Source organism: Octopus bimaculoides, chromosome 11 (assembly GCF_001194135.2).
Source record: "Octopus bimaculoides isolate UCB-OBI-ISO-001 chromosome 11, ASM119413v2, whole genome shotgun sequence".
Lineage (NCBI taxonomy): Eukaryota > Metazoa > Mollusca > Cephalopoda > Octopoda > Octopodidae > Octopus > Octopus bimaculoides.
The window spans coordinates 36,455,201-36,460,825 of NC_068991.1; positions in this window are offsets into that span (position 1 = coordinate 36,455,201).

Below are 5,625 nucleotides of genomic sequence, written 5' to 3' on the forward strand. Positions count from 1 at the left end.
TATAACAAAGTAAAGTTGTAAGATACCGCACGACTGGAAATATATATGAAAAAAGGTTTGAAAATGCAATTTTAAAGATGTTTATTCACTTGACCGGTTTCACTTTTTTAGAAAAAGGTTTTCAAAAGTAAAATGTAAAGCTTTGTATAAGCTTTGTTGTGTTAAGTACTGGTTGTCACAAAAGTATTAAAAAAACATTTTACATTCTTTGATAATAATAAGAAGAAAATGTTAAAAACAGTTTAAAAGAGAGTATTCAACAAAAAGTATTAGAAATTCAATAAAAATCATGTTTGTTTCGTAGTATATATATAAACAAAAGGAAATATATTTAAGAATTTACAAAAAATTGGAGAGGAACCGACCTGTCTTTTTAACATGTTTGCTCTCTTGTGTGTAGTTAGGGAGTGTTTGCTATTTTAAGGGATAGTGTGAGGTTGATTGGGGTAGAGGGAAGGAAGAGCAATGTAGAATTAAAAGGATTTATTTGTTTCTGGGCTAGTCTGTCATGGTTCAGTGATTTTTGGGACTGGTCTTAGAGGTCAGAATAGTGTGAGTGTGTGTGTCTCTGTGCACGACTCTAAGTGTGTGTGTATATATATACATGTGTTTGTGGACCGTTTTTGATTGATCCCAGAGTTTATTATGGCGTGTGTATATGGGTCTTTGTGTGTTTATATTTGGTAGGATGGTGTGTGTATATGTGTGCACGTTTGTGTGTGTATGTGTGTGATTAATATTTGTTAGGGTGTTGTGTGCGCGCATGTATGTATATGTTTGTTCTCGTGTGTGTATGTGTGCGTCTGTGGGTGCGTGTGTATGTATGTTTGTGTTTTTGTGTTGGTGTGAATGTTATGTGTGTGTACGTTGGTGTGTGTACATGTGAGTGTGTGTGCGTGTCTCTGTCTGAGTATGTTTGTGTTTTCATAATTGTCGTGGCGGTGTGTGTATGTGTGTGATTGGTATTTGTCAGGGTGTTGTGTGTGAGCATGTGTGTGTGTGTATATATGTGTGCATAAATGTACGTGTTTGTGTGGGTTGTGTTGTATTTGTGTGTTTGTGTGTGTGTCTGTGTTTGTGTGAATGTGATTTGTAATTATAGGGGCAGGGTGTAGGTGTGTGCATGTACGTGTTTACGTATGTGTATGTGTGTGTGAGTGTTGGTTATGGTTGCAAGATTCGTATTGCAAGTATGTGTTTTTTTCTTGGAATGCGTGTGGGTTTGTGCTCTAGTGTGAGGATATTGTGATTGTGCGCGTGTGTATATGTATGTGTGTGTGTTTGCGTCGGAGGTTTGCATTGTATTTGTGTGTGTGTGTGATTTTGTGCATCTGTGTGTGTTTGTTTTGGGTGTTACCGGGGGGGGGGGTTTAGAGCATGTTGAGTCGTGGTCTGTATTTATTCGTGTTTGGTCAGTGGTGTTGTCCGGGCATTGATACAGTGGGAAAACTAAGAATTTGGGGGATTTGTTTTGTGCACAAAGATCTAATGGCCCACTAAATGATATCTTTCTTGTGGTAGGATCCCTCAATTGTTGGTGGTGCACTGTCATCCTTTTTCTGAGGGTTAGGCTCGTTTGCCCTATGTAATATTTGTGGTACCCTTCACACCTTATGGCATAAAGTAAATTCTTTGATGCACAGGTGAAGTTATTCTTTATGACAAAAGTGTATCCTGACTGGAATTTGTATGTTGTTCCTTCAATAAGGTAGATGCAATCCTGCAGTTGGAACGACCACATTTTTTGACGGTAGGTGGTGGGCTGGTGGGCTTCTGTTGGGTAATTTTGCATTGGTGAGTAGGTTTTTTAGGGATTTGGGTTGTCGTTTGCCTTTAATTATTTTATGGGTTCCGAGTACTTTTTTTAGACGTGGGTCTTGATTCATCTGTGAGATGTTCTTGTATATAATTGTGTAAGCTTCTGCATTTCTTGGATTGTGTGTTGAGAGATATGGGAGACTATTTAATGTACCGTGTGTTTCGGTTTACGCAAGTCTTGGGTAACAATTGTCTTGGCCCGTTCTGTTCCATTGTCAACTAATGATGCTGGGTAATGTCTTTCGAGAAGAATTGCCTGTAGTTCTTGGAGTCTTTTATTTCGTGTTCTATAATTTGAGACAATTGTACAGATTCTTCTCGCTAGGTTGAAGGGAATGGTTGTCTTCGTGTGCTTTTAGGGACTGGAGGTGAATAGAATGTATTGTTTGGAATCAGTTGGTTTGTAGTGGATATCAGTTTCAATGTTGGTACCTTTTTTATGATGAGAATGTCAAGAAAAGGAAGTTGGTCTTGACTATATTCCATTGTAAATTGGATATGGTTGTTGACACTGTTGATTAAGTTTTTGAAATTAATGAGTTGGTCGAGTGTGTGGGACCATAGGATGAGGCAATCATCTAAGTAGTGTTTCCAATTCTCCAACAGCTATTTGTGGAAAGACAGGCCGTATTTAGATTTGAATTCTTCATAGATTTGTAATTCTAGGTAGGCCATCACCAGGTTTGCATAAGTAAGGGCAACTTTAGTAACCATTGCAGTCCCTGATACCTGTCTGTAGGTGTTATTATTAAAATTCAAAAAGTTGTTTTGGAAGATAAACTTAAGGCCCTCGATAACGAATTCTTTTTTATTCTTTCCGGGACCTCATTGGGGTATTTTCCTAGCCAGCATTTTGTTGTGGGATCGTAGTGTAAAGGTTTATTACATCAAAGTAGACAATGAAAATGTCTTTATTGGTATATTTGGGGAGATGATTTAGTAGGTCTAGGTCATCTCTTACAATATTTGGTATGTGTTTAAATATTGGTTTCAAGAGGATATCGATAAAGTTGCTTAATCTGTGTGTTTCGCAGTTTGGGCCTGCCACAATTGGTCTCAGTTTGAGATCAGTGGGATGTGGTACAGTGATGCAGGTTGAAGTGGACTTTTTGCAAGCTTCGGTGATAATTTTGCTCTTGTGGATTTTTGGAAGCCTATAGAGGGTGCTGGTTTTGCAATTAAAGTTCGCTAGGTAGTCGCATTCCTTTGTTGTTAAGTAATTTCGATGCTGGCAAATGACTGTGTTTAATTTGTTCATTGTTTTTGATTGTTTGTAGTTGACAAATCTTTCAGAGTAGGTAGTGTCTTGTAAGAGGTGAGATACAGAGTTTTTGTATTGTTCAGTATCCATAATGACGACAGTACTACCCTTATCTGCTTCTTTGATTGTGATGTCATGATTGTTTCGTAACTCATAGATGATTTCCCGTTCCCTTTTACTGGTGTTGGGTTTGGGTTTAGGTTGTGGAAGTTCACTATAAGGAAAGTTTGAAATGTAATCACAAAATTTGTCCAAAGTTTTGTTTCTGCCTTTTGTGGGATTGTAACTGCTCTTGTTACGAACCATTGATTCGTCGCTATTGATTTCTTTGTCAAAAAATTCCTCAGTGAGGCGTAATTTTCCGCAAAAATGTGAGACATCATCCTGTATTTCACTCAGGTTGGGGTATTGTGGAGTTGGAGTGAATTTTAGTCCTTTTGAAAGGATTTTGATTTGTTGGTTCGATAGGTTTAGGTTTGATTCACTAATTTTGGTTATTCAGGGTTGATGCCCTGACATAAAAAATGATTTCTGAGGGTTCTTCCGTCTGCGGTATTTTGGTATGTGTCGATCTTTCCCCCATTGATGTGTTGCCTACGAAAGGGGTTTTGGTTGTTCCGGGGTCTGGGTTGTTGGTGTGGCCTACTGGAGGATTTTTGGTTATTTCGGGGTCTGGGTTGTTCGTACTGGGTGTAATTTTGCTTCCTTAGAGTGGGTTGGAACCTACAATCTTGGTTTAGAGGCGAATTCCTATATGACAGATGGGATCTCCGAGTTTGGAACGGTTTGGGTTGGAATCTACAAATGTGGTTTAGAGGTGAATTCCTGAGTGATGGGTGGAATCTCCGATTTTGGAACGGTTCTTGTGTGGGCTGGGATCTACAGTGTCTGGTAAAGTTTTGTGTTGGGTTGGTGGGTGCCTGGGTTCTTTTGATAGGGTTGTAGTGCTGTCTGTAAGTTCTGTTATTTTTGTTGTCAAAGTTAGGAGTGGTGTGTGTTTGATGTTTTCTTTGTTGCTCGTGACGTGTGTGAGTTATAGCTATTTTTAAAAATATGGGTTGCTTGTAAGGTGTTCGTTTTTAAATATAAAACACACAAAAATGCATATACACACGCCACAATAAACTCTGGGACCAATCAAAAACGGCCCCCACACACAAACACAAACATGTATATACACACACATAGAGACATGCACAGAGACACACACACTCACACCATTCTGACCTTTAAGACCAGTCCCCAAAACCACTGAACCATGACAGACTATCCCAGAAACAAATAAATCCTTTTAATTCTACATTGCTCTTCTTTCCCCCACCCCAACCAGCCTCATACTATCCCTTAAAATAGCAATCATTCCCTAGCTACTCACAAGAGAGAAAACATGTTAAAAAGACAGGTCGGTTCCTCTCCAATTTTTTGTAAATTCTTAAATATATCTCCTTCTGTGTATATATATATATATACTACCAAACAAACATGATTTTTATTGAACTCCTAATACTTTTTGTTGAATACTCTCTTTTAAACTGTTTTTAACATTTTCTTCTTATTATTATCAAAAAATGTAAATATGTATTTTAACACTTTTGTGACAACCAGTACTTAGCACAGCAAAGCTTATGCGAAAATCAGTTATTCGGCATGATAGATTAAATGCTTTGATTGAGCAAAATTCGAGAACAAAGGTTCGGAAACTTTCATCAGAACTCCAAACATCTCGCACAACTGTTTTTGGACACCTGTAAAAAATTGGAAATGTCAAGAAAACTGATAGGTTTGTCCCACATCAACTGAACGAAATTCAAAGAAACAGACGCCTCGATGTGTGCTCCTTATTGCTTTCTCGACTGGAAAAGACCATTTTTGTATCAAATCATTACTTGTGACGAGAAATGGATACTCTTTGACAACAGTAGGAGAACAAGACCGTGATTAGATACAGGAGAGTCACCTAAACACTACCCAAACCCACCATTGCACCCGAAAAAATTAGTGGTCACTGTAGGATGGTCTGTGAAGGGAGTTACTCATTATCTATTTTTACAACAAGGAAATTGATAGCAGCAACATCGTATTGCCAAGAAATTGATTGTAAGCATGAGAATTTAAAAAAGAAGCAACCCAGACTAGTGAATAGAGATGGCCCAGTTTTTCTCCTCGACAGTGCCCGTCCTCACACTCCTCAAGCTACAGTCCAAAAGCTGCAATGCCAGAATTATGAGATTTTGCAACATCCTTCTTATTCTCCTGATATCTCTCCTACTGATCATCAGTTATTTAAGCATTTTGAGCTTTTCATAAGCAATAAAACATTCTCAAATAAAGAAGAGGTAATTGAAGCATTCGGACAGTTTATCACAGCAAAAGATGAATTTTTTTTTTTTAAAGCATGGAATATATGACATAGAGAAACGTTGGCTAAACGTCATAAATGAACATGGACCATACTTTGATTAAATAAATCAGTTCTCTAACACTTCTGCAACATTTTATTGTTACCTTTCAAATACGACGTTTCATGTGAAACAACCTAATATATA